Source organism: Felis catus, chromosome C2, assembly GCF_018350175.1.
Source record: "Felis catus isolate Fca126 chromosome C2, F.catus_Fca126_mat1.0, whole genome shotgun sequence".
Taxonomy (NCBI): Eukaryota; Metazoa; Chordata; class Mammalia; order Carnivora; family Felidae; genus Felis; species Felis catus.
Genome location: NC_058376.1, coordinates 61,373,232 through 61,399,508, shown reverse-complemented (window position 1 = coordinate 61,399,508; position 26,277 = coordinate 61,373,232). Strand labels below are relative to the sequence as shown.

The 26,277-nt window shown below is 35.9% G+C and overlaps 1 long non-coding RNA gene across 2 annotated transcripts in view; it reads right to left on the bottom strand.

The window, feature by feature from the left end:
* Positions 1-26,277, bottom strand: part of LOC123379750 — a 109,837-nt gene that overhangs the window by 77,072 nt on the left and 6,488 nt on the right. For both annotated transcript variants that reach the window (XR_006584627.1, XR_006584626.1), the window contains exon 2: positions 23,077-23,194. This is a non-coding gene — a long non-coding RNA (uncharacterized LOC123379750). The remainder of the gene's footprint in view (positions 1-23,076; positions 23,195-26,277) is intronic.

The window sequence follows — 26,277 nt, the reverse complement described above, 5'->3', positions numbered from 1 at the left end:
TATAACCTGCTTATGAACTCACAATCTCTTTAAATAACTTCCATGATCCCTTAAGTAATCATGTGCAAAAAATTCTCTGAGAAATATATCTAGTAGATATGATTGAAGGTAAATCTGTCAACTTTTTAAAGTAGATTAGCTATTGTAGATTAGCTTATCAGCACTGTTTGTTGAAATGTGGCCCTTAAACTTAGAATCACCTGGGAAGCTTATTAAACTACAGAATCTATGATTTACTCCAGATCTATCAAATCAGAATCTCTGAAGGTGGGGTCTAAGAATCTGCATTTAAAAATTTGAAAATTATTGTAGTAAACATTAGATTTTCAAGTTTGGTTTTCCATTGACATTAGTGTCAATTTCCAATGACTGAGCCAAGAGTTCACCTTTATTGTTTCATATTACATTTGCTCAGACTCTCCATGCTTCACATTGGAATGACATTTTGACAAGTACATGGCTTAAATTTTTTTATTTTTCCAAAAGCTTTAGATAAATGTTTCTTCTTGACAACTCATTAAGAATTATACTAAGGCATATGTACTAAGGCATAGCATTTCCAGAATACCTAAGAATACTTTCTTGGCCAGGATTGGGGATCACTTTATATAGAGGATCACTGTTCCACAGTGTGGGGGAGGGAAAAGAAAAAGGAAAGAAAAACCACAAAAGAAGAGATCAACTTAATTTAATATTTTAAAGTAGAAAAGCATTTGTCTGTTTAAAAATTTAAGAAAACTCTTGTAAAAATTGCTGCAACTTATTTATTTTTTTTTTACATTATGTGCTTGTTAAATCCATAGTAAAGCGAAGGTGGAAGTTCTTTCATTATCTTACACCCCATATAAAATAATATGAATGATTCTATAGTGTCTTTATTGTGCTTAGCACATAGAAAGTACACACACACACACTATATACATATAGACTTATATATATATATATTTGTATATTTTTGTATAATATATATTTTATTTTTTATTATTTTATAATATATATTACATATATCTAATATATATATATATTTATAAATTTGGTGGGTTTTTTTGGTTTATTTATTTAAGAGAGACAGAGACAGAGTGAGTAGGGGAGGGGCAGAGAGAGAGAAAGAGAGAATCCCCATAGAGAGGCAATCACTTAACCAACTGAGCCACCCACACACCCTATTTTTTTTTAAATAAATAAATGGCGTATACAACATGTACATTTTTACACACTTTTTTGAAACTGATTATTTTCCAGCTGTCAATATACCACGGAATTTTTCTGTAGCAAAAGAAATCTAATATTCTATTGTATTTGAGTATAATAATTCATTTAACCAAGCTCCTACTAAGGATAATTTACTTTCAATTTTATACTGCTAAAGGCAATTCTCAAATAAACAGTTGTACAATTGTCCAGTTTTTGAGGAGACAAATTCCTAAAGTGGAATTGCTGAATCAAAATTTATATATATTTAAAACTTCAACACATGTTGTTTTCCTAAAATGTTGATTCAATGCCATTATAATTTATAACTGACTATTCCTTTATGATGGATATCTTTGTCAACCTGATAGTCAATAAATATAATCTCATTATTTTAATTGTATGTACCTAATTACTAATGAGAATATATCCATTTTATAAATTTATTGCCCCACTTATTTCTTTTATGAATGGCCTGTTCACTTTTCTAGTGGAATGGAACAGGAAATTTTAAATTCTAGTTAGTAAATATAATACCATATAAATCATAAAAGAAGGAAGATATTTATAACAAACTGAAATCAAATAAAAGTTGAGAAAGCCACATAAAATGAAACACAGAGAAAAAGACAATGAGAGAGAATAAGTCATAGAAGCAGAGGGATACATCAAAATGGGCATAGAAATAGAGGACACAAACCTTTTACACATCTATATACACACAAACATAGATATATGGAGAGGTGCACTGATGAAGGCATAGACAGAGATTAAAAGTAAATGGAGACACCTAAAGAAAATATAGGCTAGGCATACATGCAGAGGCAAAGAAAATGACAGTCAGATGTATATGCACAGTGGTATATAGAGTGAAATCACATTAAAAAAATACAGCACAAGCACATGTGGAAAAAATCTACACACAAAAGTACAGAACAGAGAGATGCAAGATAAGATATGCAGAAAAGTAGACTTAGCAACATGGGGACAGGCAAAGTCAGAAAGGAGGCTTTCATGAATTAAAACACTCTAATATGGTTTTTAAAGATACACTTACTAAGGCCTTTTAAATTTATGTGGCCTTATCATCCCTGGTAGCCAAAGTTAATATGTCCTGCTTTTTCTCCTGCAGGTCAGATGATCTAAAATCAAGGATTGGATATAATCACAGACTTAGATTTCCCTCTTTATTTTCCAAAAACACAAAGAAGTACTCTACTAATAACACATATACAAAATAAAACAAATTCTTATTTTAGCTGTTCCACCTAAATATATAAATAATTCATTCATTTTCTTTCTTCATTTAGACATAGTCATGAAACATGAAAAATGACTTTTAAAAATGATGTAAATCCTATATAGAGAAACATAGGTTTCAGCTGCTTCTTTTACTAAATCCTAATCCCCACATGATCCTAACAAATCTACCATTTTCTGAATTACTGCTGGGAAGGAGATGAAGAGAAAGAGCTAAAATAACAACTGGGAATCAAGCATCTGAAGAGATTACAGTAAGGTTAATCTAAATTGTTTATAAAGCTCCCTTCTCGGAGAAGGAAGAAAGTTCAAACCCCACTCACTGGTTATTATAGCTACCCTACTATCGAGTTAATCAAATCAACTGCATGGAAAGTCTATCAAGCACTCATCAATCAACCGTTATGAATGACCAAAAACAAACAAACAAAAAGACTTAACTAGAAAACCATCAATTCAGCCTTGCTATACAGACACCGCCAAAGTATTGCAGGGACTCATAAATATTTTGAAATATGTTTAAATAATGTGTCCTGACTGCCAGTAAAATTTTTCCAAGCAAATGTTATTGAAAATGTTTGGGCTATCCACAAATGTTTTTATAAGCATTCCTACCAGGCAAGTACTGAAGCCTCAGAAAAAATTCTGGCCAACAGGAGAATTCATAAGAAAGAAGTGCTGAGTAAAAGGTGACCTAAGGAAATGTAGTCAGGAATATCTGAGCTGTTGGGAGGGTTCAAAAACAAATGCATGTTTCATGAAAGCTTCAGAAACAAATAGCTCTGGCTAAAAACAAACATTTGGACAGTGAGGACACACCCAACAAAAATGTTTGTTTGCTGATACTAACATTTTATTTGGCACGTATTTGCCAGAGCAGAAGCGGGCAAAAATAAGATAAATGCAAACATCTCACAGAAGGCAAAATCACAGTAAATTTATAAGTGTAAGAAATAGAACATTTGTTTACTGAACATAGAGCAAAAAATAGATATTTATGGCTTATTTAAAGTAATGACAATTTTACCAGCATAAAATCAGAAGCAAAAAAATTCCCTAAATATTAATTCTGTGGTACATTACTGTAGCTTTTACATGCGGGCAATGCTGCATAGTTCTTTTCAATTAGCTCACAAACAGTTCTCCGAGATCAGCTGATGATAAGTATTATTATCCCCATTTTACAGATGAATTATACTAGCTTGATAGGGCTGTTCCTTGCCCCTTATATCACATTTGCCTCCCCAAAAAAGATCTATTTTATATACTATTACTAATAGTTATTGAGAAAATAACCTGCATGATAAAGAGAAACTAGGAATTGTAGGAAAATATAAAAGCTTATTTATTGGTGCATTTCTTTATAGTAATTTTTAGAATGCCTGCTGTCCACTCTTTGCTTTCATCCTATGTCATAGTCACCATCGTAATAAGTCTTAAAATACATAAAATCCTATTCATTTTTTTCAATTTTCTCCCTTAATTCCTGATCTAACCAGGCCCAAATTCTAAACGTTGTATACAGAGGCTCAGGTTCAGATAGTTTTCTCCGCACTTCACTTTGCACTTCAGTTTTCTGGTCTCCTTTCTGCTTCTCTTTTCCCTCCTCCCCTTAAATGTAGTCAATTTCATAGGTTCTGGTATTACCTTTTTTCTCCCATGTTGACTCCTTTGCTAACTCCAACCTCTTCCAGGCTTCATGGTGGGTTGGAGAGAGAGAAAGAGTACCTTTATTTCTGGCCCCATTTGTCTCACAGCCTAAACCCTACATTTCCAACTGTATGGAAGAGATCTCCAATTGGTGTTCTCCATTAGTAGATCTAACTCAAAACGTCTAAACGTATTCATCAACTTCCCGCACAATAAGCTGAATCTCCTCCATTTCCAAGGATGGCGATACCATCAACTATAGACTGAATGTTTGTATCTCCCTAAAATCCATATTGAAACCTGATCCCCCATGTGATGCTATTTAGAGGTAGGGACTTTCAACATGATTAGGGTCAGGAGAACTAAGCCCTCAAGAATGGGATGAATGCCCTTACAAAAGAGACCCCAGAGAGCTCCCTTGTGTCCTTCCTACGTGAAGACACAGTGAGAAGACAGCACAAGGAAAAGGGCTCTCACCAGACACCAAATCTTCTAACACTTTAGTAGTAGGCTTCCAGCCTACAGAACTGTGAGAAATAAATTTCTGTTGTCTATTAGCACCCAGTCTATGTATTTTGTTACAGCAGCTAGAGCAGACTAAGGCATCACCCTTCTAATCACCTTTTAGAAACCCCTCTAGCTCCCAGTGTCTATAGATCCAATTGCTAAATCCTATTGATTTTACTTCCTCAATATCTGTAACACACATTCCTCTTTATTCTCACCAACACTATCTCAGTTCAACCACCAATCATCAACTGAATATCGGCTTCCCTACCAGTATTACTTCCTCTTCTGTTTTCCATCTCTTATTTTGCTTGCTGCTATAAAATTAATCCTCCTAAGCAATGCCCCACATCCCTGTAGTAAACTGAAGCTCCTTGGACCTCTATTCCTTCAGGGTTTTGGTAGCCACGAGAAGGAGTTAGAATTCAGCTTCTAGGACTTACCATGTTTTCTTTTACTCCTCAAAATATGGATTTTGCAATCCAGCCAGAGGTATGTTCTCATGGGGTGGTCTTCAAAGTGCATTCCATACTTTTCAAATTCTGTGTTTATGCTCAAGGTCTTCATTTGAATATCGGAGTGTTTCAAACTCTCTTATTCACTTATCCAACTTCTTGCATTCTTTCTGATATAAACTAGTCATTATATATTTGGGGTATTATTGCGTAACATTGTATAATAACTTTATTTTTTTAAAATTAGGTCATAAATAATTCCCCATGTTATTAAAACTTTTCAAATATATCATTTTCAATGACTTAAGTAATTTCTCACTTGCCATTAAACATTTTCCTATTTATATTGTTAAAATTGGTTTTGCTATTATAACCAATATTGTAGTGAAAATATTTTATTATATAAATATTTATTCACATCACAGATTAATTCCTCAGGTTAATTTCCTAGAATTATTTTGAGTTAAAAGGTATGAATGTTTTTAAAATCTCTTTATACATGTAGATGGTGAAAATGTTTTCTGTAAAAAGAGTTTTGATTTAAAAAAATTTTTTTTAACATTTATTCATTTTTTGAGAGACAGAAAGAGAGCACAAGCAGGGGAGGGGCAGAGAGAGGGGGAGACATAGAATCCGAAGCAGGCTCCAGGCTCTAACCTGTCAGCACAGAGCCCCAGCGGGGCTTGAACTCATGAAACATGAGATCATGACCTGAGCCGAAGTCGGACGTTTAACCAACTGAGCCACTCAGGCGCCCCCAAAAGAGTTCTGATTTAAACTTTTCATCAGAACTCACATTTTGGGGCGCCTGGGTGGCTCAGTTGGTTGGGCATCCAAATTCAGCTCAGGTCATGATCTCACGGTTCCTGAGTTCCAGCCCCGCGTCGGGCTCTGTGGTGACAGCTCAGAGCCTGGAGACTACTTCGGATTCTGTGTCTCCCTCTCTCTGTGCCCCTCCCCCACTCACACTCTGTGTGTGTCTCTCTCTCTCTCAAAAATAAAGATTAAAAAAATTTTTTTTAATTAAAAAAAAAAAGAACTCACATTTCATTTGTGGAATGACTGTTTTCTCCAAATCCTTGCCCACACTGGAAATTATCACTGCTTTTAAATTGCCTTATTTCAGAAATTAAAATTGGGACTGTATTATTTTGAAATTTGCATTTCCTTGGTTATTGATTATAATAGGAATTATCATTGCTGAGTTTTAATGTTTTTATATATTTCTCAAGTGTTTGTAAATCTTGTTTTATAAAATTCTTGTTAATATTCTTTGTCCATTTTTCATGAGAGTATTTATCTTATTCTGATTTTATTACAAATATTATTCTCTTTCTCTGAACTGTGCACCACGTACCTGAATTTTTTTATATACAAAATAAAAATAAATTTTAACATAGGCAAATTAATTATTTGATTTTTTCATTGCTATTATTTTTTGAAAGTTTTTCTTCCACTACAATACAGACTAAATTTCCTAAATAACATTCTTATTTGTCCATTTCTCTTTAACCACACTAAAATCTCCACCATCTTTCTATTTTTGCCTTTATATTTAAATCTTTATAATCTCATCGAATACAGTAGTTTCCTATCTCCCAGCATACTTTTCTAGCTCTATTCTCATTTATTTTTCTCAGGGAAATCATACCAATCATTTTATGGATGTTAATCTTACTGGGTCTTTCTCCAGTTTAAAAATCCCCAGTGACTTCCCATTGTTCTCAGGGTAAAAACTAAGACCCTTCATGAGAATATATGCACTATGGTACTTGCCTAACTCTAACTGCCTATCTCACATTCTCCCCATTGGTTTCTATCCCCAGCTGGCTTAATATCTTTCCTTCATTCACATGGAGTGTTTACTTTGTCTACTGTGGTCTTTTTAACTCTTTTCCCTCCTGTACCTAACTAACTAAAATCTTTGAGGCCTTCACTGAAATACCATTTCCTCCAGTAAATCTTCCCCAACTCACTCAGTACATTGTGTTGTAATTGTTGTAAACAATAGCTACATTCTCCAATAGACTGTAAGCTCCATGAGGACAGCTCCATGAGGATAATGTCTGACCTCCTCCACACTATTCTTAGTGCCTACCAAAGTGATGAGTAGTATGTATTAAAAGAAAAAAATGAGAGTGTATTATTTTACCAGTGCTACACTATTTTAATAACTTAACTATAGTTTTATAATATGTTTTACTATCTGGTTGGATATATCATCAAATTTACTTTATTTTTAAAAAGTAGTTTGAGTACCTTTGTCCATTTATTTTAACAGATAAGACATTTTTCCCAGTTCAAGAAGGAATATTATTGGTATATTTAGAATTACTTTGAAATAATAAATACATGTGGGCAGAAAAAACTTGATGTTTGGCCCTCTGATCCAGGAGCACAACATACTTATTTAAATCTTATTCAAATCTTTTATCTCCTTATTTAGAAAAATTGTTCATATGGATCTTGAATTTTTTAAAATTTTGAGATATTTTATGGGTTTGTTGTTATTAAGAAAGAGATCTTTCTTGTATTACAATAAACAATTTTATTTGAGTGAAGTTTTACATTTAAATAATTTATTGTGAAAGTAATAAAGAGAGTTCTTCTTTACTCCACACCCAGTTTCCTCTGCTATTAACGTCTTACATTAGTATGGTACATTTGTCACAATTAATGAACTGATACTGGTTCATTATCATTAACTAAAGCCCATGTTTTATTCAGGTTTCCTTCACTTTTACCTAATGTCTTTTTTCTGTTTCAGGATACCACATTATCATCAGCAGTCATATCTCCTACAACTCTTCTTGGTTGTGATGGTTTCTCAAACTTTCCTTGGGTTTCATGACCTTGACAGTTTTGAGGATTCTGGTAAGGTACTTTGTAGAATGTCCCTCAGTTGGTATTTATCTGATATTTTTCTCATGATTAGACTAGGGTAATGTGTTTTGGAGAAGGAATCCAAAGAGCTAAAGTGGCATTCTCATCATGTCATATCAAAGGCACATATTGCCAATACGATTTATCACTGTTGATGTTAACCTTGGTCACCTGGCTTGAAGTCATGTTAGTCAGGTTCTTCTGCTTGTCAAGTTACCATTTTTGGTCTTCTTCTCCACAATCTACTCTTTGGAATAATCTCCCTTTATATTTTTAACTGAATATTTTTATATAAGTGAAGGTTATTGATTTTAGCATTTATAGACTTTTAAAATATATTATAAAGATTAAACAGTTATCAAAACATTTAGCAATTATCAAATATCAATGAGAATGACCAAGAAAATATAATTTTTTAATCCCATTTTACAAAACCATACTTTATTTTGCTGTGGTAAGCAGTATTTCTATAATTTCTGGAAATACTAAAATTGTGATTCCAATATTTTATGATTTTATAAAATAAGAATAAAAATTCATGGCAAATGCCAGGTTATAAGTCCCATGGAAATCCATTTTGAATAAAATTTGATTCATTTAGAAGCATTGATCCTGTATATGACAAAAAGCAATCTATCCAGCTCCATGCCTAACGTGCTTATTGTGGTAGATTATATGACTCTTCACCAAATATTTCAGTTCCTCTCTGTATCAGTTAACTATTGCCACATAAGAAATTACCCCAACAACTTAGTGGCTTAAAACAATAAGCATTTAATATCTCAGTTTCTGTGGATCAGGAATGTGGAAGCTTAACTGGGTCTTCTGCTTCAGGGTCTCACACTGGGCTGCAATCAAGTTGTCAGAGCTGAAGTCATCTCAAGATTCAACTGAAGGCGAATCTGCTTTCAAGCTCATCAGTGATTGTTGGCAGGGTCCAGTTCCTTGTTGGCTATTGCACTTAGTAGGAGGCTCTCAGTTTTGTGTTGGCTGTGGCCAGAGGTCACTCTTAGTTCCTAGTCACATGAGCTTCTCCAACATGGCATCTTGCTTTGTCAATGTGAACAACCCAAGCAGGCAAGAGAAAGAATGAGAAAGTGCCAGCAAGAAAGAGAGTACTAGCAAGATGGAAGTAACAGTCTTGTTACATAACTTGATTATGGAAATCATATCCCAAAACTTCTGTTGAATTCCATTTATTAGGAGCCAGTCACTAAGTCCAGGCCACACTCCACGGGAAGGGATGACACAGGGTGTGAGTTCCAGAAGACAAGACCATTAGGAACCATTTCAGAAGTTGCCTGCCAAATCATCTCTGTGATGTTCTGCTACATGAGGATTATGCAGCCCTATCTTGTTGAACTATGTGACTTGCTTTGGTTCATGTAATCTAGGCAGAAATAAGACACTTTCTAATGTTTCAAGCATTTAAAACCTTATGTTATGAAAACTACCTCAGAGAGGCTGGAACTTCTAGAATGGTGGAGTGAGTAGCTTGGCAAATCCTCTTCCCCAAAAGCAACAACATTGCTGGACATTAAAAATATATATTCCCAACTATGAAAATTAACCAAAGGCATACAATTAACTAAGAAACATCTGTTCAAGAAAAACTACCAAACCTTGGGTAAGAACAGTGGGGTTTATGGCATTTTAGCCAAGGGAGCCTCCAACACCACCCTCAGGGCAAGCAGGCCACGAACACTATCGTCTTCACTGCCAGAGTGGACTGACTTGATTTGGAACAGAATGGAAAATCTCCATGCCCAGGGCACTGTCAAAAACTTGATGACAATTGGGAGGGACAATATTGCAGGTAGTCTTAAACTGTGATTAAGATTAGGGCAAGCAACAGACTGCCAGACTTGTCAGAAATATAAGGGGGAGATTTAAGGATGATACAACTTTCTTCATACTAAACCACAGAATAACTCAAAATGGATCACAGACCTAAGTATAAGAACTAGATCTATAAAACTTCTAGAGGAAAATATAATAGAAAGTCTTCATGACCTTAGGTTAGCACAGAGTTCTTAGATGTGACACCAAAAGCATACTTTATAGAAGAAAAAAAAGTTCATAAATTGGCTTTTGTAAATCTTAACTTTTTTTGTGTGCTTCGAAAGACACTAAGACAATGAAAAAACAAGCTACGGACTGCGAAAATCTTCCCATTATATATTTGATAAAGATATTATTCATAATATATGAATAACCCTTAAAATTCAATAAGACAACTGAAAAAAAAACTGGTGAAAGATTTGAATAAATATCTCACCAAAGATATGGTTAATACACACATGAAAAGATGCTTAATCACATTAGTCATTTGAACTAGAAAATGTAAATTAGAACTGCAGTGAAACACCTTTCCATACCCATTGGGATGGCTATAATAAAAAAGACAATAACAACTGTTGGTGAAGAGATGGAGAAAGTGGAACCCTCATGTGTTGCTGGTGGGAATGTAAAATGGGTAGTCACTTTGTAAAAGTTGGGCAGTTTCTTGAAAAGTTACACATGAATTTATGTTACAACCCAGCAAATCTACTTCTAGGTATCTACCCAAGACGAATAAAAACACATGTCAACACAAATCTTGTGCTATGGATGTACACAGCAGCTTTATGTGCAATAACTGAACACCTGAAGCAACACAAATGTCCATCAACTGGTGAATAGATTAAAAATGTGATACATCCATACAACAGAAAATTATTCCTTTATAAAAAAGGAAACAAACTACCAATACACCCTACAGCACAGGTGAACCTTAAAAACATGGTAAGTGAAAGAAGTCAGACACGGAAAATATATATTGTATTCCCTCGTTAATAAAGAATGTCCCTAAAAGGCAAATTTTCAGACAGAAAGCAGATTAATTGTTGCCTACAGCTGGGGGTAAGAATGTGGGTTCACTGCAAATGGGGACAGGAGATTTCTTGGGAGTGCTAAAAATGAAATGTTTTAAAACTGGATTGCCATGATCAGTTGCACAACTCTGTTAATTTATTAAAAATCATTAAGTTGTTTACTTAGAATGGGTATGGAAATTATACCTCAATAAAGCTCTTTTTAAAAAGTAAAAAAAAAAGTCTGTGTGTGTGATTTAAGTCTCTCTTCTCTGTATCAAGACAACCATTTATGTTCCAGACAAATGCTATTTCAACAGCCTGGGTTGCAAAATGAAGACATACGTGGAACAGAGCTATAGGCAAACCATGATGGATGTGAACAGAAAACAACTTTTGTCATTGTAAGCCACCAAAATCTAGGCATAATAGAGCCTATCCCGATTGGCACATTTAGTTTTCTAAGAAATAAAATGTATTATGACATATTTATGTTAGATTCTTCCATGAAAATTTTTCATTTAAGGAGTAAAATTGTTACAAAATGTGTTTTTTTGTAGTTTCATAACATAATTTTATGATTCTCTAAGTTAAAAATACATAACTTTCTGCAACGGTTAGTGTTTCATGCAACTCTAAATCATAGGACAAAATTATTTATACATATTTGCAAAGAACCTTACTTAGGGATGGGAATATCCTAATAAACAAAGTTGACCCCGCCCCTACCTTCACAAAGCTTATAGTCTAAAAAACTGTATTGTCTGTATGCTTTGTATAACCTATTAGGAATGGATTTTAATTTTATTTTCATATTAATATTAATTCATTTTTTAAAATAAAGAAACTAGGTGATTGTCGTTTCAGTCTAAACTTCTGTGACTATCACTTTTGACTGACCAGGTAATTTTTACATTAATTTGTAGTCATTTTTTATTTCCACCAGCAGGTGGAACCCTTTAGATTTATTTTATCTCTTACTTTAAACAGCAGTATCTGTCTTCGGGCTTTCATTTTTAAGAATTACTATTTTCTTACACTTAATATTTATTTCTAGGAGAGAAGTAAATGATAGGAGGCAAGAATGGTCATTCCACATTCCAAAAAAGTCTACACGAATAGAATCCACATCAGCATATTCAATTAAAGTTCTAAGTTCACGGCCACTTTGTCATAGAACACTTGGGGTAAATGCTTAAGATAGATTCTGTACTTCAAATGGAGAAAAAATATGTACAAGCTAAAATTGAAGAAGCTTCCTTTTTCTAGACCAGGAGTTGGCAAACTTTTTGTAAAGGATAAGAAAGTAAATATTTTAGTCTTTGTGGGGCTTAAGGTATCAAAACTACTCCAGTCTGCTGTTGTAGCTCAGCACAGGCAGCCATAAACAAGGAGCAAAGCTGTGTTCCAATAACACTCTTATATAATAGGTGGGCAGATTTAGTCTCTGGGCTATAGTTTGCCCACCCTTGCCTCAGGCCAGTGGCTCTCACACTTGTGCATGCATCAGAATCACCTAAGGGGCTTGTTAAAGCACAGATTTCTAGGCCTCATCTCCAGTTTCTGATGAGGCAGGTCTCTGGAAGGGCTCAAGGAACTGTATTTCTAGCAAGTTTCCCAGTGATGCTGATGCTGCTGGTCTCAGAAATACGCTTTACTCAGGAGCCCCTACTCTGGGCAATATTTTATAATTTCTGCTGCCTTGTTTTTGGAACATTTTAAAAATAGACTCTTTCTTAACATGAACACTATAAGATTTCCTAAAGACATCATTTGTTAGGGGAAAAAAAGGTTGCGTGGGTGGGAAGTAAGACTGTATTGTGACTTCTGGCTCAGTCCTCACCATCAATTATAGTGCTGAGGTATTTTGTACTTGAGAATGATGCTATACAAAATACATCCTGGGGCGCCTGGGTGGCTCAGTCGGTTAAGCCTCTGACTCTTGATCTCGGCTCACAGGCAAAACTACACCAGAGTGTGGTACTCCAAAGAATGGTCTAGGGACAGAGCTCTCCAGTGTCATGGCAGCCTCTTCTCCCAGCGCATGGCACAGGTTAAGTCAAGCCATGGTTGCTGGGTTGAAGCAAATCAGCAGAGGGAAAGGGTGGTTTAGCTTCCACAAGAAGCCACAAATGTACTTCCATGGCTATAGCAGCCCTCACCCAAGAAAATTTCTCCCTGAAAATTGAATAGAGAATGGTCAAACTTTATAAATTTCTGCTTGGCTTGGCTTTGAAATTTGTTTTTGACAAGCTTATGGAGAAACCTTGAAAGAATCTCGTTGCCAGGAAAAAATGAAAACCCAGAAATGTTCTGTGCTGATAGATAACTGAAGGTCAGGTGAGAAAGAAGCTGTCCCTGAAGATTCCAGGACTGACAGAAGACAAACTATGTTTGATTCTTCCTCTACTCCCATCCCATGGACTTTGGACTCAACACTGGGAAACCAGGGGTGTAATTCCAAAGTGATTAAGTTTCCACCACTCAGCAGAATGCAGTTTGAAAGTTGAAATTAAGTTCAGGTGAGAAATAAGAGATGAAAGTTATATTTCTTGCAAGCTGGCTGTGTGGACCGAGACTCAAACCCAAACTCCTATGCTTGTCTGATACTTTACTACCAGGTATTCCACCAATCACTGTGGCTCTAGCCTCCATGGAAAGGATATTCAGAATATTGTGGAAACAATATTGTGTTCAACTGAGTTGATGGCTAAAGGAAGCCCCAATAATTGATCCACAAGGTCATATCCCTGACAGCCTGACCAAATTTATAGAGAATAACAGCAGCAGAACTGAATTTTTGTATTTATATTTTTTGCTTGAACTTTATGATGAAAAACATAGAACTGTTCTGAGTTATTTTAACATTAAACACATTCGTCCTTGGAATTGGAAAATGCTAATGCTTTCCTATGTCCATATGCTGAATAAAATTGAGAGTAAACAGAGCTAGCATATTTTGGGAATTGCTACTATCGTCATCAAACCAATTAAAAATTCACTTCAAGGTGGTTATTATAGTAGTATTTGTTGTTATTTATACGTCTGAAGAAGAGACACTTCTGTGGTGGTATACTTTACTACATATATTAACAATAGAAAGAGAACCAAGAAAACTTATCCGTTTCATAAATGCCAGAATTGTTTCTTAAAGTCTAAACTTTTCAGAATCGACATCTTAAAGATGAAATCCTTTCTGTACCATTGTAAGCTTAACATTTTAAAATAAAATTATTGTGTATGGTCATAAAAGCATAACAGATTAAGAATGATAATGTTTGATTGTCTGACTCATGTCTACATGAGTCTTCATTTATTTGACCAGATTGCCATAGCCTACTCATAAATTAAAAAGCTTTTAAGGAATTAATAGTACAGTTTGTCCTAGACTATAACACAGTTTACAGTTTCTAACATATTTACCAGTTTAAAGAAAAAAAAGTTCTGTTGTAACAACCTTACTTCTATTATGCCAAATATTATCCAAAAAGATTTTATAGAAAAGACTTTGCTAGGAATTTCCTCAGCCAGCTAGCATTTTTCCATAGTTAATAATTATTTTTACATAAGAATTTTGTCTCTTCAACAACAGGGTAAATACATAGAAGACAGAGAAAATGTTGTACATTGCTCTTTATAGCTCTAAGCATCACATACTTCTGTAGGGTTCAGCCATACTTTGTGCCTGAAAAAATTTCATTCTATATGTCGGGAAACTTAACATGTACTCTTCTCTTTTTCTTGAAGGCACACCAACCGCTGAGTACCAAAAAGTGTTATTAAACAAAGTGTTATTTAAATAAAAGCAATTAAAGGTATTAAATAGCATGTGAGGGAAAAATCACAGTAGTGGCTATCATGCTTACAAATGCCTCAAACATACTAATTGTGGTCATTCTTGCCATGTGCCATAAAAGTGGTAGATAGGAAAAGTCTCTGTGTAGTCTCAACCTTCAGTTATGTTGAAATTCCCAGCCAGCCTCAGAAAGCCAAGATCTTTCACCAGAGGAAATCCCATTCTTGAGTCCTGGATTTTTGCCCAAGTCACACCTGAACTCCATTTATACTTCCTGATCTCATCAAATATCTGTGTTGTCCTGCATTTTCTACAGCTCTCCATGAGCATTGCTTAACATTATGGAAAGGTATGAGAAAGTCTTGGCTACCAATATATTTGCCATTCCAGTAGATGTCTGGCACTCCTTCCCTTGTGGTTCTACTGCCTGGTTTTATAACCACTACATTAGATTTATTGGCCATGCTTTTTAAAGCCTAGAGTACCAAGGATTGAGGTCCCTATATATTGTATGTACTCACACAAGAAGACACATTCTTCCTTATTGGAGATTTTTGTTGTTGTTGTTGTTGTTTAATCAGTCTTTTGAGTTGTTTGCAATATCTTTGTCTTGGGCTTTAAGGGAACCACCTCTGGAGGAAAATCTGGGACACCTGGAGCCATTCCCACAACTGCACTCTGGTTAAAGCTTCCACATCCTCAGACATATTTTGAAGAAATAAGGGAAGTCTGTGGCACTTTGCCTGCCATTCGCATAACCATTCTGGTTAAAGCTACCATATCCACAGACTTACATTGAAGAAATCTGCCTGTGTCAGTTAGCTCTTGCTGTATGACAAAGAACCTCTAAATCTCAGCAACATTTAGCTCATGTATCAGTGGGTGGGTTGACCAGAGGTTGACTGATCGGGAATGGACCAAGGGAAGTGAGCCAGTTAGGGAACTTATGCTCTGCATGTCCCTCTTTCTTTTCCTGGGTCCAGCAGTCTGGCTCAGGTCTGCTCTTTCTGTGGCAATGACAGAAGCACACAAAGATAAGAAAAATGCAGGTCCCTCTTGACTCAGGTTTAGTGCTGGCATACTACCATTTCTGCCTCATCCCATTGGCCAAAATAAGCCATGTGGCCACACCCAAAATCAAAGAATGAGAAAATACATTGTACCTCTTTAGCAGGAAGAATGTGAAGTCTTATGGCAAACAGCACAGATACAGGGAAGGGTAAAGAACTAGGGTCATTAATGCAATTTATCACACTGCCACAAGGTTTTCTTTACCCACAAATTACCTTGCTACAAGGCCCAGGATTACACTACCTTTGCATCGCTGAGTTATGAATTAGCATCGAATCCAAAAGCAGCTATATAGCCCTCATATATATGTACTTTACTAATGGTAACTATTATCATTGGGGTCTAAACGCACATTAGATCTGACCAATGTTTCAAAATTCTGAAAGGAATAAGTCTAGTTCTCTAACAGTTACTAGTTGTGTGACCTTGAGGAAGTTTTTAAAACTTTCTGTGTCTCATTTTTGCCATCTGTAAACTAACAATGAAAAAAAAAAGTATCTACTTTATGGGATTATTGTGAGAATTCAAAGAGATAAACATTATGTGCTTAAGTCAGGGGTCAGCCACTTTTTCCGAAAAGGGCCAGATGGTAAATATTTCAGCTTTGTAGACCATAGGGTCTCTGTTGCAGCTTCTCAGCTTGGTTGTTGGGGGGCAAAAGCAGCCATAGGCAATATGTAAACAAATGGGAGTGGCTGTGTTCCAATAAAAACTTATTTACTAAAATAGGTAGCAGGCTGGATTTGAACTGGGCCAATCTATAATAGTTCGTAGAGTACTGACTTAGAAGGTGCATGACACATAATAAGTACTAAATAATTTTTGGCAATTTTTATAATTACTCTTATGTCACAGCAGGTATGAGGAAGTAGACCCTAAACTGATGAACAGAAGATTCCCAGGGGACTTTAATGTTTGGTTTAGTTGCTTTCCTCCAGAAAGGAAGATGATGGTTCTCTCTAGCAACTTACAAAGACCAACGAAGAAAATGGAAATCTATACAGATAATAGTTCCTTTATAGCTAGTTTATGCTTATCTCCACTTGGAGATCACATCTCTGTATAAAGACCCACTCAATTAGTAGAGGGAAAAAAAAACTGCTCCTGGCTTCACCTCCACAACTAGAAAATTAGTCCTTAATCAGACTAATTAAATGCTATAAGTGTTTTTGGGCTCACAGTCAAATTTTTAAAGTTATATTAAAAATGTGTCCCAGTTACTATGGATAAAGATAAAGGCTGTTTTGTAGCTATTATTCAGGCAGTGCAATACTTTTATATTAGAATCCCTTCCTCCCTACTCTCTACAAACTAGATTCTTGTTCACCATTCAGGACACAGTTCAAATCCCTATTTGCCATAAAGTCTCACTAGGCTAAGAATTCCATATTAAGTACTCCCTTCTTTGTTCTCACACTGCATTTATTAGTAATATGCTTAACTGCCGTCTTTCATGTTGTTTTGCTGCCCTCTGCCACACACTCACAATGCCTTGTGGAAGAGGCAGCCCTTGTGTCCTTCACAAATCACTCCTCCCCTCAACTCCAACAAACAGCTGGCTCACCTATCCTTTTGCCAATGGCTAGGTGAGAATTACCCTCTCCCACTGGAAAATATTAGCTCAGGCTAAGTGAGGTTCTAATAATTAGCTAAGTCAAAGAGATTCTCTCTCAGGAATCTGAACCCAAACTCTACAAGAGAGTGGGGCAGAGAGAAAAACAGAGAAGAATAGACCCAGACAGTAGTCATATCCCATTAATGGTAGAGCATTGGTGCTGGGGTCCTATCAGCTGCCTTGAATCCAGGACAAGCGTCCAGCTCTTATATTTCTATGACTCCGTGGCATGGATCTTTACCCTACAGCTCCATGAGATCCCATCTCTCTTATTAGATGAATTCTAATGACACCCCCACCCCACCCCCACCCCCAGTGAGTCCCTATGATTGGAAATGAAACTAACTAAAACACTAGCCATTTATTATTTGCTCTCTTGTGTCTTTTGTTGCAAACTGCATGCCTGTCTTTACATTTATAGAGACTATCAGTTCTTTGAAGGCAGAGACATTATGTATCTTCCCAAAGGAGCTGGCCCAGTCTTCAGACACACTGAAACCCCCAGGAAGAACATATTAAATTCGAGTGACATCCAATCCCAATATTCTTCCTAAAGCCAACTTAAAAATTATTCTAAATGTATCTGTTACATGCTATTTTCAATAGTGACAGCTGAATTCTTTCTTTCATATGTAGGATGTCCTATAAGACTTCTTCCCAGACAGCAGAAAGAACAGAACAGTTTATAGAATCTATTATTTTCTTCTGCATTTAATTTACTTACACTAAAGACAGAGAAACAGCCAGCAACTTCCTTACACTACTACTGTGTATTCATAGCACCAAATGATCTGCTGGCAAAACTTTTCACCCCTTGGTTCCTTGCATAAATACAAACCATATCTGGAGGTGAAAAAAATACTACGAAGAAGAATGAGAAATGATGGCAAGCCAGAAAAGTACCAGGTAACTATATTGCCAGCTGTTTGCACTCCCCACAGTTAGCCACACCCACCTTGGGGAATAGAAGTAGGGGGTGGGGTATTATCTCTCAGCCTCCATCTCCACACTGCATTCTGACAGCACACCAGAGGCTCATTATATATAAGTTTACACAGTAACTCTACGAGGCTTTAGTTTTCCTCAAGTCTGTGATGTTATGACATTTGAAACTATTAATCTTTAATAGAAAAGATAAATCAAAGGCAGGTTACCTTGGAAGGATTTTATTTAGCAATATTCTTAAATTACATCTCATAACTTTGATCCTTCCCTGGAAGTCTATACTTGAATCTGAAACTTTCACAAAATTTTAAAGCTTTACCTTTTAATATACTCAATAAAGATGCAAGAAAAGAAATCATGTATTTTTAAAATATATTCAGGATCAAATTGCGTGTACTATGTTTTTGTAATTAAAAAAGAAAAAGAAAAAAAACACAAATGTTCTTCCTAAAAGCAGAGACTATTCTCTGTGTTGTTTCATTAGAATTAAGTCCCTATATCAGCCACCATTGCATTTCTGCCCTTTGAAAACCGTGCTAATTCTAGCATTTTATGAAAGGATTGGGAGAAACTGTCATTTTCTACCAATTTTTCCTAAAACATGATTTATTCTCTTCCAGCTTTTGTTTCCAGAAAAACAGACATTGTTTCTTTCTGTGTAAGAAATGCTATTGCTATAAATCTCAATTTCCCCCTCCCACTGGAAAATATTACCTAATCTTTTCATACTCTAAATAAAAATTCAGCTGTTAGTACTCAAGAATTTTAAAATGTTATTTTTCTAGTCTGTGTGTCTATGGCAGTAGACAAGACTAACTTCTATTTAGAAGTTAAAATGGAGCAAGTGGAGATGTGATTTGGAAGTATTTTATACTACACAGCTATTGTTTGGACTGCTCTCAAAATTCTTTTCTGCCTATGAAGACCCACTCACTCTCTTCAGTCAAGTGGGGCCTAGATGAGCCTGAGCCAATGGAACTCTCCAATGGGAAACTCCTTCAACACTTTTGCTGGAATAATGAAGAACTATTCATTCTGTCCTGTGGGTATTGCCTTCCCCAGTATCAATCTCACTTGTCACCTGTTACACAGCAGGCATTTGTCTTGAGTAGGACTGTTACCCACTGTCCAGAGGTGGGTCTTGAGTAGTATAAGCCAATCAGAAGAATTCCTATCCCTGTAGCCCTAGATATTGGTTCCAGGATGGGGCATGACCTAAGCTTAGTTCTCACAGAATGAAATGCAGGATTTCTATCCAATAATTGAGGGGAAAGATTTGTTCTCTTACTCTCATTGATGAGCTATGGATCTGTGAGGCCTAGAAAGCTATGAAGGTCTAAGAAAATCCCAGAGAGTTTGATTGAACCCATCCAAAACTGTACTACATCTGGACTTCTATCTGTCATGTGATCCAGTACATTTATTATTTAAACCAGTTTGCACTTAAGATCATGTATGCCTGAAGTTTTCATTACCACATCTGCCATTACATGGAGATGGCTCACCCAAGAATAAAGCCAGAGTGAAGAAAAGAAGAGCCAGGAAAGAGAGCTGGAGAGACTGAGTGCTGGTGACAGCAATGAGGCTCCTCCTTAATATGTAAATTAATATAGTATCCCTTCTTATTGAAATTGATTTGAGCTGGGTTTATTCTACTTGCAAATGTGGACTCCTGACAAATTCAGTAGTGTTTCTTATTGGTTCCAAGACTGAATTATTATTCCATCGTAAAGGCCATCATAAGAACTAGATGTGAAAACAAAACAGAGATAAAACAAATACTATAATCTTTCAGAACTAGGTTCTGAATATAAGATAATATAACCATTGGTCAGAACACCTTAATTTAAGTTGTCATTCAGGCAAAACTACCAATTTGCTACTTTAAGAGATAGTACTAACTAAAAATTACAGAAAAAGTTCAAAAATGGCTTAGATAAATTACATCATCCTTTCAATACTGATTGGGGCTCGTTCTATATGCTTCCATTGGATGATTATTATCTATTTTATACTCCAGGCTCCAAAGGACACTCAAAACTTCCGCTCTCTCTCCAAACAACCATGAATAAAGAAAGATTGCATGGCTCAAGGCCAAAGGTTCTGCTGGTCTCCAGTGCTAAGGGATAAAACTTCTAATATAAAACAAGAGGTTTGACATTGCTATGGCTTTATTCTTCTTTCTGCAGTTATTATTTTTGAAATCTCCTCTTTGGATGCTATCTTTATGGGGAAGGATCCTATTCTAGACTATTCTCTCATGCATCTATCATTGTCACATGAATTTTGGACCCTTCTTTCCAAGAGTTTTTCTACTCCCAGCACCCTTCACCTCTCACAAATGGACAGAACGAACATCAGAGGAGTCAGACTAGAAGGCCATAAGCTCAATGGTTAAAATACAGATTGGATGAGAGAGAAGCTGTATGAGATGATACTTCAACCAGCCTATCAAAAAAATATTTCATGAAGCATGCTTGGGTGCCTCAGTCTGTTAAGCGTCTGACTCTTTTTTTTTTTTTTTAATTTTTTTTTCAACGTTTATTTATTTTTGGGACAGAGAGAGACAGAGCATGAACGGGGGAGGGGCAGAGAGAGAGGGAGACACAGAATTGGAAACAGGCTCCAGGCTCTGAGCCATCAGCCCAGAGCCTGACGCAGGGCTCAAACTCACAGACTGCGAGATCGTGACCTGGCTGAAGTCGGACGCTTAACCGACTGCGCCACCCAGGCGCCCCGCGTCTGACTCTTGATTTCAGCTCAGGTCATGATCTCACAGTCATGAGACTGAGCCGCGAGTCAGGCTCCATGCTGAGCATGCAGCCTGCTTGGGATTCTCTCTTTTTCTCTGTTTCTCTGTCTCTCTTTCTCTCTCAAAATAAATAAGTAAGCTTAAAAAAAAAAAAAAAAGAAAAAGAAAAACAAACCTAATGAATCAATTCTATCCCACAATAAAGGATATCTCAACAGAAACCTAGATGTCAGTCACTGTAAACTATTTGACATTCCCCAAAAATTCACTATGTTTTTAAACATGCTAAGCCTCAATTCTTCCTGTATTTCAGTGGAGATAATAATTGTACTTAGCTCATAAAGCTATGGAAAAATTAACTGTATATATAGTCCTTAAGCATGAAATAAACATTCAAAAAATGTTAAGTTTAGGACACACCTCCACCATGGCCCTTATTAGACTGCAGTAGAATTAACATGCTTCTTTCAGGAGATTGTCTGATGCATAAGGGTAATGTGTATTTATGCATACAATATTTAGCAAAATTAGGAAGTTCTCAATTGAATTTTAGAGTTTAAACTTTGGCCATGAAAGAAAACAGGAAAAAGACTTTCATATTTAAATCATATTTAAATCATCACATATAAATTCAAATAACAATGTAATAATGTGCTGATTTTCAAGATTTGTGCTTTGCATTCCTTCTAAATTCAAATGTTGTATCATCTCTGAATTTGAAGGGTAGGTAGTAGAGAATGCAAAGAACGCAAGCACGATCCAATGTGTACAGATTAAAGTAAATCAGAGTGTTCCCAATGAGAATCAGGAAATAGGTCTAAACGTCTTTCCTTTTCTTTCCCTTGGTCTCTGGTCCTCTATGAAGAAACTCAAGTTTACCTCAGGCATATGAGTAGTTCTCCTACACTACTGATATTACCTCAGGCATATGAGTAGTTCTCCTACACTACTGATATGGGAAGCACTAAAATGTCTGAGGATATACAGGAAGCAGAAGAGCTAGCAAGGGTTGTGAGTCTATGCTCCTGGACCTTTTATTTACAGGGAACCACTCATTTGCTTGTCCCCCAAATCTAAATCATCCAAATTTCCTGAGAATATAACCACTTATTGCAAGTGTTTAGTTCTTATGTGCTTTGAACAATACCAGTCTTTCAGTGAAATCCTTCAACAAGTTTAAATCTTTCTGCTCTAAAACAAGCCTTCCCCTCCCAGAGTCACTACCAGCCATAATGAAAGATGTGTATGGATCCATTGAAAATTTTTCATTTAAAATGACACTCCCTCAGTCTCCAATTTTGGACATTATTTGCAAAGTGTATAGCCCATGAAGGCTTGAAGGAAATGGTAAAATTAGAAGGTGAGGAAAACATTTTTCATGATGACTTGTTTAAAAAGTAGGAAAAAATCTTACCTTGTGGGGGAGTTTATGATCTCTAAATAGGCCAAGAAAATCAAGTTAAACATAATATACTTGCATATTCTTAAACAACCAAGTTTACTGTATATCTATAAAAGGTGCTGGAAATAGGCATCATATTTTCAAATATCCAGTCTTCAAACTTAAAAGTTTATTGTCATTTCCCCCTGTGGCTTCTGTACTTGCCAAAGATTTTTATGAGGATAGCTGCTTAAATCTGATTCTCAGGAAGGCATCCTGTTTTGAAACTCAAAATGTCCTTGGCATTTAGAATATCATTCATTTAGGTGCATTTCATAAACTTGGAAACATGAAAATTCTAACTAAGATGTTGAAGAAACACTGGAGTTACTTTTAAACCAATCTTCTCTGGAGATTTAATACAGAGCAGATTAGTTTTCTGCACAAATAGTTTAGGGATACACAATTTGAAAAAAAAAATCTCTAATTTCCTTTATGCTTTTCTCTACTAGGTGATGACTTTAGTATTTCCTTATGTAGAGGCATGATCCATTTTTTCTGTAGGGTTCACAAAGATAGTGACTTCTGTCTTAAAGTCATATTTTTCAAGAAAAAAAACAAGTCACCAAAGGTCTTTTTATTCCTTTCTGCCAATTACAGATAGACAATAAATCAATAAATCAATAAATCAATAAAATAGCTTAGAGAGTGCACTTACTGAATTTGAGGAGGGGCATAAAAAAGGATCTTGGTGAAATTCATGGACTTGTGAATTCTTGTGACTCTAGATTTCTGGCTGTGATTCTGGATTAGACTCCAATGCATTTTCCATCAGCCTGTGAGAGAGAATGTAATTAATCTTTGATAAACTGAGCTATTTCTAGACTGTTGCATGATTTTGAAAGATCTTAAAAGAATAGCTTTTAGGACTGTTCTCTAAAAAAACATTTAGCAATGGAGAAATACTACTTGCCATCTCCACCTCATCCACTCTAATGTCTATACATTAGGAAATAGTCCAGAAATCCTTGAGTTATAGAAATTGAGTGTTTCAGTCTTTGGGTTATAGAATTGCTATGTAAAAATACATATACTCAAGGATTTGTTGTTAAGACTTAGGAAGTTATGTTTAGACTATTAGGTTCCATTTCTAAAACAAGAGCCCTATATTCCTTGGGTTTTTTGAGAGTATATAGATCATAGTGCTTAAGAGGCCTTCTCTGATAGGATCAATATCTATCCTTCTCCCAGAGATGTCCATAATCTAATCCTCAGAACCTTAGAATATGTCACAGAACAAAGGAGACCTTGCAGATGGGATTAAGAATCTCAGAGATGGGGAGAGTATTCTGTATTATCCAGGTAGCCAAATACAGTCACCAGGATCCTCATAGGAGGAAGGCAAGAGGGTCAGAGTTAAAACAAGAAGATATTAGAAGTAGAGAGAGATTGGAATGCTATGCTGCTGGATTTGAAGATGGAGGATGGGGCTTCATGGTTCCATGGATGCAGGTGGCCTCCAGAAACTAGAAAAGACGAGGAAATGGGTTTCCTCCTAGAACCTCCAGAAGGATCAAGGCCTGTGACAACCTTGATTTTGACACACTGAGATTGATTTTGGACTTCTGATGTCCCGAAGTGTAAGATAATAAATTTATGTTTTTTAAGTCACTAGGCTTATGATAATTTGTTACAACAGCAAAAGGAAACTAACATATCTCTAGTAGCTTTCTAATGTATACCACATCTATGGACATTCTTTAACACTGAAATGGTCCACACGTCAACATTGAGGCATTCACTGAACAATGGAACCTTAGAGAGGGAGAACTTTACTGGGTAAATAATATTTAAGAGATTATTTTTTGACATTATTGTAAATTTTTCCCAACAAAAATGTGATTTATTGTTTATCTAGTGACAGAAATTACAGCAAGTCTTCGGACAATGAAGGAAATAATTCCATCCTTATCTGAGGATTAGAACACAAAGTTTGGAGGAAAGGGCTTATTCTGGCCCAGCATGTGGATGAGGCAAGAAATCTTTCTGAAGCCACCACCCATCCACCGCATGGATGCCAAGAGTAAACTATCTCTAATTTTTTTTTTTTTTGGAAGATCTCTATAACAAAATCACTATAAGGTTTGAAGTCTAGGCTCATGGGTCCATAAATGATACTAACATAGGGAAAGAGGTTTCTACACCATGCCTGACCCTTAAGAAACCAAAGTGGGACCAGCTATAGTGACATATGTGTTAGGCACTCTATCTTAGAGAGATATCTGTCAGTTTTGAAAGCAACACTGGATGGAAGCAACAGAATCAATGGAAACCTTTCCTAGTGAGTAAATCAGATGTTTTGGTCATGATATGAAAGCATGAATGACTGTCATAACTTAGTAAGCATCTCTGAGAATTTTAGACTTATCACTGGGATATCCTGAATTGGAATGAAGGACATCTTTACTCTATTAGATGATGATTACAAATATTTAATTTGAATATTAAAGGACAGGTAAACTGGTTTTATGCGTTCAACATGGTAAAGTGATATACATTATTCATAGGGGTTCCAGTTATGATAGAGTAACTTTTAGTAGACTAATTCTGTGCCAGAAACAACTATAAAAGCTGAATAAATTATAAATATATAAAATACTTGAAGACAATCGATGCAGACAGGGTTTGAAGGGCTATGATTCCTGAGAGAAGAGAAGCACATCAAGGTGAACTTGAAAGTCAGTCTGGCCTTTTCCCCGAGCCATTTGCTAGTTCACAAAGTGGGGAATAGAGTCTGAGTAGAGAGCTCCAGGCATGATGGGACAGGGTTTGACTCTGCCAAAGTGGTTGAAACTTGAAGGGCAAATTTCAGAGAGGAAGGATTGACCCAAGTAAGGCCAAAATTATGCAGGTGATTTATCTTGAGAAGCTTGTGGACTTTAAGCTATATATGCAGAGAGTAACTTCAAGAAATCCACCAGAAAACAGCAGCTGTAAGGCTACAGCTGAGCAGAAATTTCTTGCTTCAGGACAGAGGATGGAGTTCAGAGACTGCTAAAATAGAACCGGTAAATACCAAGGCTTTCATTTGAGACCCTAGAAAGGCTCTGCCTATGGAAATAAACCTGTCTCAAAGGGACATTCCTAAATAAACACTAACACCAGCCTGCATCAGGATCAAAGTGATCTGCCTACACTCTTCTGCCTCCCAGAAGAAAACTTAATCTTCATAATTGTTCATCACAATAACAGCATTCAGTAAATAATTATATGACATACTAAAAAAACACGAATGAATGACTCAAACCAAGAGAAAGACAACAGAAACAAGCCTACAGGTGTGGGAGTTTTACTTAAATAAGTATGTTCTAAATAAGTTTAATATATTGGAATAAGAGGAAAAGCTGGAGAATTTCAGCATAGATATGACTTCATCAAAAGGAATCAAGTGGAAATTCTACAACTGAAAAATATCTGAAATTAAAACTTAAATATTAAATGTCTGCCTCCAGGCAAGATGCAGAAGATAGTAACAGGCCATAACTCCCACTTGAACTAAAAAAAAAAAAAAAAAAAAAAAAAAAAAAAAAAAATTACATACATTACCAAACTGTATTTTTAAGAAAACCAGAGACCTGTGGATACAAAGAAGAATTGAGAAACCAAAATACCAGAGGGAGAAGAGTTTCTCTTGGGTCAACTGAATTTGCCAGCTACTTTTTCCTGGGAAGTATCTGTTGCATCTGTGCATGTACGGAGAGTAAGGCCTGCCATACGCAGGGTGACTAGTAATGTAAAGGGGAAACAAGTGGGGCTTTTGACATTTCTGTGATCTGGAGTGAAGTCCCAAACAATAGGAAGTCCAGTAGAAAGGCCACTCAACTGAACCTAGCCCAAATTGCTAACTCATGTAATAGGG